This window comes from Procambarus clarkii, chromosome 48, assembly GCF_040958095.1.
Source record: "Procambarus clarkii isolate CNS0578487 chromosome 48, FALCON_Pclarkii_2.0, whole genome shotgun sequence".
Lineage (NCBI taxonomy): Eukaryota > Metazoa > Arthropoda > Malacostraca > Decapoda > Cambaridae > Procambarus > Procambarus clarkii.
Genome location: NC_091197.1, coordinates 13,979,969 through 13,994,227, shown reverse-complemented (window position 1 = coordinate 13,994,227; position 14,259 = coordinate 13,979,969). Strand labels below are relative to the sequence as shown.

Here is a 14,259-nt window from a genome sequence, read left to right as displayed (position 1 = left end):
ATCCCGTGGGCAGTGGAGGAGAGGCTACAGTTATATATGGTGGTGGGGTCTGGAACTGGACCCCAATGTTCTGATGGGCGAGTTTCGACTTTACTGATTGATCGAAAGATATATGGTTGCTCTCGCATCGTAGTATGATGATATATGCTTCTAGAAGATTGGATCATATACCATAAACCGTTGGGGCTCACATTCGAATGGTCCCAGACTCGATTCCTTTGAAGAGAGAAACATTTGGGCACTTTTCCTTGCGCATAACGCCTCTAGACCTTAAGCTATTTAAAATTTAAAATGACGCCTCTCCTCACTTAGTAAATCGGTACCTGGGAGTTAGGCCTAGAGGAGACCTTGACAAGCCTAACGCCGTTCCCTGTTACCGACACAGGGAAACCTTTCCTGCCACAGGAAGGGAGGCGAGGATTTGAGGGAGGCTTGGGGGGGGGGGGAGTAGAGACGAGCATCGAGACAGATCGAAATGAGGAATTTTTTTTAACCCTATTCTTGACAAGTACGGCGTTAAGTTTCATAATTATTCATTTGTTTCTTTGTTTGTCTAATTATTAAATTGGAATTAATGGTGTTTGAGTTAGCCAATCCTTCAATCGTTCAATCCCCGACTGTCCAAGTGGTTGGGCACCATTCCTTCCCCCGTCCCAAATCCTAATCTTTACCCCTTCCAAGTGCTATATAGTCGTAATGGCTTGGCGCTTTCCCCCTCATAGTTCCCTTTCCTTCAAGTGAAAATTCACCTACACATGATGCCTCTTTCCCTGCGAGCAAATTGGTACCTGGGAGTTAGGCCCAAGGGGAACCTCGATACGCCTAACGCGGTTCCAGACCCCCAGCAATGGGAAACCGTTTCTACCTTTATTTTTTTTCTACCAGTGGGGGGGGGGGGCAGGGGGTTAGTCTTTGTATGGGGATGGGGGAGGGGGGGGAGAGACAAGAGCGAGAAGCGGTTTTTTTTCAATCTTGTTCAAAATTATGTCAACAATTTTAGTAGTTTCATAGATATATTAATCGTCTAATCTTTAATCAATTTAAATTTAGTCAATTTAAATTATGTAATACGAATTAATGGTGTCCGAGTTAGCCAAGTGCCATAATAATGTGATATTTTGAGAAAGATTCCCCTGGCTGCTGGAACAACAGTTGAGTACACTATGGTAGAGGGAATGTTCTCGAGTTGATCATTATGTCCCACACACAGACTGCCTGTAGTCACAGTCTGTGTCGTCCGCTCTGTAAGCCCTGGTAATGGCTGTACTGTATGTAGCTTAGTGCTCTGTACCCTGACATATTTCTGATCCAAGCAGGTGATGGGGGGAGGGGGGGGGAAGGGACGAGTTACAGAGAACTTTTGTGGTCTCTCAGGAAGTTTTGACTGGGATGAGAGAGGTCAGCTGGGAGGGCTCGACCTAGTTACATCTGGGATCAATAACCCAGTTTCTCGCAGAGATCACAAGCCACACACACACACACAGCCTACTAACCAAAGACGTCTGTGTTAAGCTGCCACATTCTGTCTCTCCTGTCACTCTGTGTTTACTCTCTGGTCATCCTGTCACTTGTACCCAGACACAGCTGAGACTTGCTCTACTGTCTCAAGTGAACACCTTACCAAACAACAAGACTAAAATTTTCAACTCCTAAAATCTATGTTATCTTCCATTTACGTTATCAAAAGGGGGGGGGGGAATATTCTTAAAAGATTCCCCCATTTTGCACCCGTAAGATAACGCAAATTTGAATTGACAAATTATTTTTTTGAGGAGCTGTTCACTTGAGGGAGTTAAGCAAGTCCCAGTTGTGTCTGGGTACAAGTACAGTAACAGGACGAACAACCCAGAGGGGGGGGGGGGTTTCTTCCTATTGGGGGGTGTTGTACACGCTGCTGTGACAGTAGTTCACTCTCAGGGACAACCTGTTCTAACAGATCGTCGCATTTTGACGGATAATTTACCCAAGTCAAAACTGGAAGCGGTTCGCGAAATTGACACTCCCGTTTTCTGTTTTGGGTCCTCTGGTAGGTTAGGAAAAGTTAGGCATAATAAATTAAAAAGTGCACGAAAAAATTACCAAAAGAAGGTACCTGGGAGGACTACCATAGGCCTATTGCGCTTCCTGTCCCCAACAATGGGAACCTTTCCCACCAGAGGGAGGAAAGCGAGGAGCCGGTAGAGGTTGGGGGGGTGGATAGGGGCGTGGGGTTGGTGGACAGGGGCGTGGAAGGGGGATGAGGGACGAGGCTGAGAGACGAGCATGTGAGGGATCACCTGGGTCCGCTGGACCTAGTCAGAACACCGATCAATAATCCAGCTTTCCCTAGAAATCAGTCCTCCTCTGTCTTTATCCTTATAGTTTTAGTATCAGCAAACATTGAGAGGAATGAGTCTATGCCTTCTGGAAGATCATTCACGTTTATCAGAAGCCAGATGGGGCCGAGTACAGAACCCTGTGGAACTCCATTGGTGACATCATGCTAGTCTGAGGTCTCACCCCTCACAGTAAATCTGTTTCCTCTTGTTTAGATACTCCATTATCCATTGGAGCACCTTATCACTTATTCCAGCTTGTTTCTGCAACTTACGCAAGTCTCTTGGGTACTGTGTCAAACGCTTCCCGACAGTCCAAGAAAAAGCAGTCTACCCATCCTTCTCTTTCTTGCTTAACGCTTGGTCATAGAATTCTATTAAACCTGTAAGACACGACTTGCCTTCCCTGAACCCATGCCGGTGACGTGTTACGAAGTCCCTTCTCTCCAGATGGGGTACCAGCCTTTTTCTTCTCCATCACCTAGCATGGTATACAAGTTAAGGACACCGGCTTATAGTTTAGGGCCTCCTGCCTATCTCCTATAAAATTTGTGTGAAATTTAGTGTACACCGACGATACCCAACTCACACATTTGTTTTTTTTTACTGAAGAAACTACAATGTTTCGGTCCGTCCTGGACCATCAAGTGCAATAGAAAGAACATAGAAGAGCCAGTCAATAGGGTAATAAAGCGAGATGAAAAATAGTTCTACTCTTTAGCCACGTTATTGTGACTATAGTCCCACGTTTGTTTAGTATACATGACTAGCCGAGGTAAAAATGGTTGGGAAAGGTTAAATAGCGAGGCAGACCACCACCGTCCACACCCGCGTATGTTACACTGAGGACACCTATACTAGCCAGTGTAAGTAATATGGGATCAGTGCCCGAGCTCAACACATCTTGTAACACCTTCCACCGTCGTCACCTGGATGGTTGTATGTATGGCGTTTGATATACAAACTGTATATAAAATATATATGATTCTGTATATCAAATGTATATGATTCTGTAGCATATTAGACTACGTTAATACAGTAGTCTAGGTCCTCCACTCGCAATCTAGGATCCCGGGTTCGTTCCCCAGGCGGAACAGAAATTAGTTGTTCAGTTACCTTTCACCTGATGGGCCCGTTTGCCTAGCAGTATATAGATGCCCAGGAGTTAGACAACCGTTACGGGCTCACCATAGCCCGTGCTACATGGACACTTCGTTCTCAGTAGCTAAATCTGAAACAACAACAACAGACAACCGTGTCCGGGCTATTCATGCCCGTACCACCTCTTGGGTGGCTTAATCTTCATCAATCAATCAGACAACCGTGCTACATGGACATTTCGTTCTGAGTAGCTAAATCTAAAACAACAATATAGACAACTGTTGTGGGTTGTATCATGAGGAAGGTCATTATCAGACCGGTTCTATAGTTATTCTGTGAACACTTTCCGCTCCTTATCAAGACTTCCAAACTCATTCTGTGGACAAGTTAATTAGGCTAAAGTGCCCACTAAACTAAAACTTCAATGATCTGCACTCTCATAAACCAAATGTACCTTCTTGTATATAAATAACGAAAAACAAAAAACATGATAGGGGTGCGAGTTTCATATTAACTTTAATATAATAATTTACGGATGTAGATTTTATCAAATATGAACTAAGGAAAATTATTTACACACCCCTACACCACTATGTGAAAGAATATGTGCGAAACAAATTATTATGCTTTCCAAAACCAGGCATAATGTCATCTTTCAAATTTCTACGATGTCAAGAGTGTTGCAAGCCTAGGACCAGCTCACCGTGACATTGACAATGGAATGAGTTATTTATTCCTCCCTGCCACACCATGCAGGATAACACTTTTCTTAACTTTGTTTCTTAATATGAACTTGTTAAAAAAGTGGTCACCGTGTAGAGGCGAGAAGATAGCAAAAGAGAATTTAAACTCTCGAGCAAAAGAGAATTTAAACTCTCGGGCAAAACCTAACAATTGCTTGCTAGGAGATGTTGGCACCGCCTTGGCAACCTCTCTTGGCCAGAGTTGCCAATACCCGGAGAAATGGCATTGCAGCACCAGCCGAAGCCAATATTGTATATCTTGCATAAAACGTACAAGTTTGGAACGTGCTCGTATGGCAAATGTAAAATTAGACGATATATAAAATACAAAATAAGCTACAGGTCATTCATTTCACATACATACTCGAACTGTAACCTGCAATCCAAATATTGTCCTTGTTGCCTCTTTAAACCTTTATGACGTCACGCTGCGGGATCAAACGACACAACGTTCGAACTGTCTACAGCATCAGCTAAGAATAATGATCTTCATCCCTGTTTCTAGTGTTGCCAATGACGGGGATGCTGCTGCATGCAGCGTTCGTTTATTGTTGTGACAATCTTTCTTTATCCTACCTCGATATTCCCCGATACAGATCATTATTTATAAACTGACACTAGGAATAAAACGAACACCATCCGTTCCCCTCCACAGGTGGTCTGCTGGCTGGATGTCCATGTATTCCTGGCTCAAAAATATTAACATTTTTGTATTAAGTTAACAGAGGCTTTGCAAGATAAATCATTTGCACGCCAGCACTGATTTATGACCCATTGTTATATCTATACAATTAATAGAAATAATACATAAATTGTCGAAAGCCTTAGCTTATCAATTGTATTTAAACTGGTTAAGTGACTACCTGAAGGACCCAACCCGTCCTCACACAGGCTGTTTAAAGCAGCGGCCGTCATTCCCAGACGCATTCATTAATTTTAACATACTGTATATTAAAAATTGGTTTGTTCCCTAATAAATTAATATTATTATGCATAAAAACTATGCATAGTTATACGTAGGTTAGGCTTTTAGCTTCTGTTGGCGATTATTTGTATTTGTAGTATAAAAAGTGATTCCACGCACCCACCAAACCCCCTGTTTATGAATGAAAAATGGTTTACACACGACTCAACTGATTTCGTTCGAACACTTCCAGAACAAGTGCTTCACTGACGAATTTTGTTCGAACCACAACGCTGTAAATGTTGCACCTACGTACTACAAATAATCGCCAACAGAACCTAAACACCTAACCTAACCTATGCCTATATATGCACAATATTCAAATATCTTATAATATTAATTTAAATTTGAGAAAATTCCCGTTTTGAAGTAACAGCATGTTAAAATTTATGAATACGTCTGTGGGGTTGACTGCTTGATGTAAGGGACTGAGTCGAAGACGGGTTATGAACCTACCCAAGGGCTCGAGCTCCTACATGTCAATGTTTGCGCAGAGGCACACAAACATGGTAACATCGGTATACAAGACGCTGGCAAACATTACAACGTTGTTTAGAAACTTAAACCAGGACTTTCAAGGCAATCTACACAGCCTTGGTTAGACCAATATTGGAATATGCAGTACCGGCCTGGAATGTGTAACTTGTGAAGTATAAAACTAAAAATGAAAAAGTGCAAAGGATTGCAACAAGATTATTGTCAGAGTTAAGAAGATTATGAGGCTATGTTAAGGGACTTAGACCTCAACTGTGAGGAGAGAAGAAACAGTGGATATGATTGCAACAAGCAGGATACAAAGGAAAACATTTTTAAAGTATAGAACAAGAGGATATAGGTGGAAAAAAAGGGAAAAGCAAAAAGTCAATTAAATATATGGAGATACTCATACTCAGTACGGACGGTCAACAAGTGAAATCCACTGAAAGCTGTGGAATCACCTCTATCGATTAGGTGACCTGCCCATAACATGCACTCGCAATATAATTAAGAGTGATCTTGCAAATTTTAATGAGGCTAGCCTCATGTGTAATATTATTATATATATATAAATAAAATTAGTGTGTATTGCTAACCACAATAAACATGGATAATAACACGTCATTCACTTGAGCCATCAGGGGCCTCAAACCTCAGCCCACAAGGCTGATAAATGCATTTATAATAAGGCTGATACATAATAAACCCGCAGCTCTAACCACTACACTACTGAACACCCACTATATAAAGGAGGATCTCCGAGACACACCACTGGTGTCCAACTGAGTTTAAGACTTCCCTTTGAGTGCCACTTGAGTACGGAGGTCTTAGGTCACGTCATATAAATTGCTAACCACACAACAGATTGGGACGTGGATCACCTAATACCTTAATACTCAAATGGCACCTGATTAAATGTAAACTTACAAAGTCATCACATACCTAGCAGGAAGCCTGTTATGTTTACCTTACTTCCCCTGGCCGACGAATGACCATTCCACGGGATGCAACCCCACAAGTCGACTAACTCCAATTGCAAGTACCTATTCAGTTGCAGTAATTTGTTGGCTTTAAACGTATACGAGTTAGCGATGAACCACGTATGATAACGAACATTTGATACCCAAGTAATTATTATATAATTATAGAAGCTAAGTCAAATTATACTTCCAATAAAGTTTTTCATACTTAGTTATCAATGACCTAACACTTGGCATAGCTGTGTACAACCGCTATTCCCTCATTCAATTAGCTATAAAAAAAACTTTATATATTAGACTGTATATCTATAGCTTATCGAAAAAGTAACTTGCACAGCTAAATGAAACTTTGGGGGTCAGTTCCAGAGCCCATTATGTATTTATGTAACCTTTACAAACCTTATATGTAACCGCGGCTATAGGATGGGTCCACTGCCACTCACGGCATGGGTATATGGGCTACATAATAAGCACAACCAAAATCAAATAAATTCATTAGAAACCGCTTACTAATAAACTGTGGTAGAGCCGGGTGGGAGAGGAGGCTATAGTAGGCTATATATAAATTAATTCCCATATATATGTTCGTTAATGATTTAAGCCAATTAAATTAACAAATTACATTTATGCTGAACTAGTTACAGAAATGAAATGTATCAAGTGTGTGTGTGTGTGTGTGTAACGAGCGCTTGTATGACACTGGCTAAGTGTCACGTTTCTTATGATTCACAAACGTCCACAAATGTTTCTGCCCCGCGCGTTTATTTTCGTATTCTTACGTCATGATCGACCTAGCTAGCGGAGGACCAAGTATTTATTTAGTCTTACCTGGTTTGCAGGAGGAGGAGAGAGAGAGAGAGGGACACGTCCACCCGTTAACACAGCCGACGTACGTCTGTGCTTGAGAACGAGGGCGTCGGGAGGATGGCGGCCAAGGTCACGCCCAAGGTGACTTTGAACGTTGTGTGTTTGTGTGTTTGTGTGTGTGGCGGTACGACACTCTGGGCTTCCCGCTGTTGGCCCCCTCCTGCCACACACACATTGGACATTTCATATATGTATATTTTAGGGCACAAATTCATTTAATTGCTACTTAATTATTCCACCTTAGAGCACTTTGTTGTTGCAAGTCGTAATTGTGAGAGGGTTTGATGAAACGGTGAAACTGAGTCACTGGCCTTGCCACACCCACTTTAATTATAAACCCCGATAAAATGCATATTTGTTTCATTACGAATTTAAATTTTGACTGTTCATAGACCAACGTTAGCCTTCGTTAACACTCAGTACATAACCATATGCCCATAAGGAAAACATATATATAATGGTGACAAGTATACCATGCAGAAAATCGATAAGGTGCGCGGTGGTGATGCGCGGCAGCACTTGCGTCAGCTGGGTAGACGATGCCGTCAGCCACCCCGGTATATGCCTCGTGGAGCAGCAGTCTGGCTGACATTTAATCTGTAATGTCCTTGGTGTTGGGCCTAACACCTCTATCAACCCTATATCACCCTCTGGAAAGTCATTTAGGCCAATACTACAGCTTACTGTCTAACCAGATCGTATTATTTAGTCCTTAATATATAGATAGAGGAAATAATTTGGTTCATGTATCCCCATGAGTAAAACAGCCTAAATAAAGTTGTATGAGCTATAAGGAGGCGAAAGTCTCGATGAACTACTTACATAGTTTGTTAACACACATACACATATATGAGGGGTAACACCTCTGGTGCCATTGTAGGGGACTCATTTCCTCAATAGGAAATAACAGCAGCATCCCCAGAAAATCTTGTCAGAATTCGTATGAGCATTTGCTTGCACCTCATCGTTTTTTATGATATAATTTTCCTTATTATATACTTTTTTGTACAAAGTTACATGGTTACAAAATTTATTGATTAAAAGATAGGAAAATTAATCAGAACAAGTTTATTTTTTAAAAGAAATCTGTAGATTTCTTCGAACTCCTAGGACGCTGGGCAAACACCTCGAAGGCAATGGGTATTTCCCCTTTGGATCGCCACATACTGTTTCCCTGAACGTTGTTAATCATTTGATTGTTCCCTGTATGTGGCAGTGACACCTGCTCGGCCAATAGAGAGGGTAATGTATGTGACTGCAAGGTAATACACAAGCTCACCACAGATGCAAATTGCTCAGTTTATATCTGGAGTCGATTCATACATGGTGTGGGTTCATACATGGAGTGGGTTCCGGGAAAGGAAGGGAACTTTCAGGAGGGGGTGGGATTGGAGGAAAGGTGTGGTTACCAACCACTTGGACCGTTGGGGACTGAACGACGACCTGCATGGAGTGAGACCGTCGATCTACGTCCAGTCCCAGTGGCTAGGCTCTCGAGGAGTTCCTCAACTCCCCATCCCCAGCCTAGGCACGGGACCTAAGTCTACCAGTCTACAAGTCTGCCGAACTTGTATTGAATGACCCATAGATGTATATATATATAGCTTCTCTTCTTACATAACAGTATGGTGATAGAATATATGGACAAACCAATTTAAATTTAATTGTATATTATTTAATAAAGATAACAAAAAATTGCCCATCAGGCTACTTAAAGGCCATCCAAGATGGTAATCACTCTTTATAGAAGAGCATTTGCAAAGATTATTCTGTTAATTCTATTCACAATGACGACTAAATTAATCCGTCAACGGAACACACTGCAGAAGCCTATAGCTGTAAGTTTTACAGAAACATCATATTATTCAAACAGACTGTAAGTTGCAGACTAAACTGTCTCACTCAATTCATGTAGAAGGCCCACAAAACAAGCCTAAACTTTTACCTGAATTTACCAGATGGCCACTAACACACTAGTGGCCTCGACGAGTACAGGAAGCCTTCGGCATGTCAAAGTTCCCCCCCCCCCACTATTTGCCTTTTCTCATTCTTTCTTCTCTTTTGTGAAATAAAATCTCATAATCACCAGAAATTCTATAGCAGAATTTTGCCAGCAGCCTATGTTGACAGAGTGGACAGAAGAAGGTCCTTGAGGACAGCCGTCAAACTTTCCTCTTGAGAATGTGAAAATTGCACACACACACACACACACACACACACACACACACACACACACACACACACACACACACACAAACAAACAAACAAACAATATACCCATACACTATGCGTGGTTTCGTGTGCGCGTATGTACCTGTGAGTGGGAATATGAAATGTTGCTTCAGTATTCCCCATAACCAGATGTGTTCACAGCCAAGCACTGGTTGGCATTAAATATGTGGTGTGGAGTCGTGATGAAACAGAAGTGTGGCACTGGGCCAAGTAGGCAGGGTGAGCCCTGTGCCAGGGAGGGTATAGCAACACGGTGCAAGGATAACACGGTGCAAGAATAGCAATATGGTTCACGGTGCACAGATTGCAACACATAGGAGCAAGGATAGTACCAACGGTGCAAAGATAGCAACACGGTGCAAAGATGGTAACACGGTACACGGAGCAAGGATAGCAATGCGGTACACGGGATAGCGGAAGGATAGCAATACATTCAGTATACCTTTTTATATATATATATATATATATATATATATATATATATATATATATATATATACACAAGAGTTCTTAAATTCTTGTAAGAATGTAAGTTATACATTTATATACATAAGTATACAACTGTATACTTATACAGTTTGTTGGGTAGCAATATACAGTTCCCGGTGGAAGGGTGGCCGTATACATTGGGCTACAAGTAGCGAATTGGGCTACTTTTGAGAGCCGCCGCGCTCCCAAATTGTTAATTTCGCTACTTGCTACTTTTTGGGCTAATTTAAAAGTAAGATGGGCTAATTTGGGTTATTAATGATAAGAAACTCGATGATGATTATTTATGGTCAGATGCAACGCAAATAAACACCCCGCGATAGCAGCCACAGACTGACGATTTAAATGCGAGCACAGCACGCAGTATATCCTTTCACGACCAAAGATCACATTCACTCCACAAGAAATCTTCCACTTACGGGCTATTGATGCCCGTGCCACCTCTTGGGTGGCTTAATCTTCATCAATCAATCACAAATAAGCAGGTGTGATTGATTGACCGCTCCTGTGCCAAGTCCACTACGGGCTCACAATAGCTCGTGCTGCTTGGAACTTTTTGTTCAGTGCAGCTGAATCTAAAATAACAGCAACACAAACTAGGTTACGGGCTGTTTATGCCCGTAACCTAGTTTAAGTTCTACTGAACTTACTGGATCCCGTAGCCTCTCCGAGGTACAAACCAGGATTTTACACAACTCCCCCCTGCACCCGAGCTATGTCAATAGGCCGTTCTCCCTCTTCGCCCTTACATCATTACACACACAGATCACACTACCGTGATGCATCAAATGAACAAATCCACAAGGGCCGTGACTAGGATTTGAACCTGAATCAGGGAGCATCCCAGACAATCGACTGAGCTACGACAGGGTAAAAGATACATCACGTTAGTGTGATCTCTGTGTGTAATGATATAAGGGCGAAGAGGGAGAACGGTTTATTGACATAGTTCGGGTGCAGGGGGGAGTCGTGTAAAATCCTGGTTTGTGCCTCTGAGAGGCTACGGGATCCAGTAAGTTCAGTAGAACTTCGGTTTCAACTCTTTTTACTCTATCGTAGCTCAGTCGATTAAGGCAGTGTCTGGGATGCTCCCGGACGTAGGTTCGAATCCTCGTCACGGTCCTTGTGGATATCAGTTCCTTCCTCATGTTTAATAATTTAGTTGTACGGGGACATCCGAGGATAATCCTCATGGCTTCGTTTTGCATCCTTTCCAGCCCTCCAAGCATTCTCTCAGGCACTAGAGCAAGCATGGGTGCAGCATAATCAGAGACCTAATATATGAGAGATACATCATTTTGACAATTCTCACATTTGCACCATAGCTTGGATGGTAGCCTGCCACAGCCTTGAGAGCACGGAGCCCCTCTCTACATTGGCGACCCAGTCTGGCTACAACATTGGGGTACAGTGGAACCACAAGACCAAGGTATTTGTATCTGGTTACATAGTCGAGCAGAGAGCCATCATGCAACTGCATTTTGCGAGGCCCCACGCCGTCTGGGTGGGCGTCGGTTCAGGATCTTTGTTTTCTCTACTGAGATGACCAAGCCTAGTTCCTGACATGTGCAATACTGAGTTCAGAACATTTCGGGTGTTGGTATATCCATTGTGACTTTGTGTGACTAATAGTGACAACAGTTGGTTGCCGTTACGATTACTGAACTGCGAATTACCAATATTCCTATGCCTAGCGTTATAATCACCTATAATGATGGTAGGCTCAGTCTGAATACAGATAGGAAGGTCAGCATAATTAAACTTATCACTAGGAGCATACAGGTTAAAGATATTGAGTGCAGAGTTCCCCACGTAGATCCTCCGATTCGGCTAAACTCATTTTCTGTTTTAAAACCGGATGTATTGTTATGCTAGGCTGTATTAGGATATGTTATTAATGTTAGGCTACATTGGGCTCGGTTGGATTAGATTGGTTTGATTTGGGTTACGTTAGGTTGGGTTGAGCTAGGTTAGTCAGGTTTCAAAATACAAAATTCCACTACGCCACACTAGAACAGTCTCTGTGGCGCAGTGGTAAAGCGCGCGCCCAGTTCTTCGCCAGCGCTTTGACCTGCCGGCCGGGAAGGAATGACCGAACGACAATCCTTAACTGTTCATCCAGCGGAGAATTGGTTGTTTGGCCTATTTGGCGGGTCGTATTCCGGGCAAAAAAAATAGGATTAAGGACTTGCCCAAAACGCTATGCATGCTAGTGGCTTTACAAGAATTTAAGAACTCTTTATATTTATATATATATATATATATATATATATATATATATATATATATATATATAAATAAAAAAAAATATAAAAAATCGCTGACGAATCTTCTTAATTGTGTGCGATGAGACTTAATTGTATCTGGCATAATTAAAATATTAACTTAAATAATTCGTTTGCTAGACAATATATGATATTCAGATGTATAAATTACTTTAGAAAGACTTATAATGCATATAAATATTAATTTACACACTCCTGGCGCTATATATACACAAGGAATTTAAATATGGCGTTCAAATAATTTTAGGCAGAGGGTCTCTGGGTCGGTTGGACGCTACGGGGTCATCGCAGTCCAGGTCAGTTGTCAGGAAGCAGCCGCGGCGTGAGGTGCGTCGTTCCCGTGTAGGTAAGACTGATAATTTTTTTTTTTTTTTTTTGCTATCTGAGCAGTTGGGAGATACTCGTGAATGTATAGTCTACCTCCACCTACAATGCATTATACATTACACAGAGATCATTATACATTTGTTCGCTATTATAACATTGAGTTTTTGTAATGTCTCCGAGACATTGTTTCCGTATTTTTTTTTCATCCGGGTTCTGTAGTACAACTGGTCGGGGGTCTAGTTATACAACTGGTCGAGCTTCGGTTACAAAACTGGTCGGGCTCCGGTTACAAAACTGGTCGGGCTTCGGGGGTGTCACTGGGGCTTAGGGTTGTGCATGATCGGGCTTCGGTTCATGCATGGTTGTGCTCCAGGGGTTGTGTGTTAGTGCCTTATGTTTCTTTGCTGGATCATCAGGTTGTTTCTTGACTATGACTAGGTGCATGTTTATTTTCTAGGGCTTCATTGTTGTATTTTTGCAAGAGTTCCAGGTTTCTATTTTTTGTATAGGGCTCAATTAATTGTTTGCTTTGGCTCCAAAGTTAGTTCTTAAGGCAAGGGTGGGGGGTGGGGGGGGGTTGTTAGGTAGGGCTAAGGAAGAGTTTGTTTGGTAGACCTAGGGAGGGAGTTTGGTTAGGCTCTGGGGCTGTTTGTTTGGCATGGTGTGGATTTGATGAGTTTATTTGCATGCTAGGCTTGCGGTTACACAACTGGTTGGGGTCCGGTTACACAACTGGTCGGGCTTCGGTTACACAACTGGTCGGGCTCCGGTTACAAAACTGGTCGGGCTCCGGGGGTGTCACTGGGGCTTCGGGTTGTGCATGATCGGGCTTTGATTCGTGCATGGTTGTGATCCAGAGGTTGTTTAGTTCGTTCATGCTAGGTTTGCGGGTACACACCTGGTTGGGGTCCGGTTACACAACTGGTCGGGCTTCGGTTACACAACTGGTCGGGCTCCGGTTACAAAACTGGTCGGGCTCCGGGGGTGTCACTGGTGCTTCGGGTTGTGCATGATCGGGCTTTGATTCGTGCATGGTTGTGCTCCAGGGGTTGTGTTAGTGCCTCGTGTTTCTTTGCTAGATCAGGTTGTTTCTTGACTATGTCTAATTGCATGTTTATTTTCTAGGGCTTCATTGTTGTATTTTTGCAAGAATTCCAGGTTTCTTTTTGTGTATAGGGCTCAGTTGTTTGTTTGCTTTGGCTGCAAAGTTAGTTCTTAAAGCTAGGGTGGGGGGGGGGGGTGTAAGGTAGGGCTAAGGAAGGGCTTGTTTGGTAGACCTAGGGAGGGAGTTTGGTTAGGCTCTGGGGCTGTTTGTTTGGCATGGTGTGGATTTGATGAGTTGTTTGCATGCTAGGCTTGCGGTTACACAACTGGTTGGGGTCCGGTTACACAACTGGTCGGGCTTCGGTTACACAACTGGTCGGGCTCCGGTTACAAAACTGGTCGGGCTCCGGGGGTGTCACTGGGGCTTCGGGTTGT

The 14,259-nt window shown here is 42.7% G+C and overlaps 1 protein-coding gene across 3 annotated transcripts in view; it reads right to left on the bottom strand.

Annotated features, from left to right (window-relative positions):
- Ldh (Lactate dehydrogenase) overlaps positions 1 to 14,259 on the bottom strand; it is a 213,609-nt gene that overhangs the window by 34,437 nt on the left and 164,913 nt on the right. For 2 of the 3 annotated variants that reach the window (XM_045752933.2, XM_045752934.2), the window contains exon 1: positions 7,409 to 7,565. The exons of the other annotated variant lie outside the window; for it this stretch is intronic. The gene's annotated coding sequence lies outside the window, so the exon portion shown is untranslated. Of the gene's footprint in view, positions 1 to 7,408; positions 7,566 to 14,259 lie in introns of those variants that run through there. 3 annotated transcript variants of the gene reach the window in all.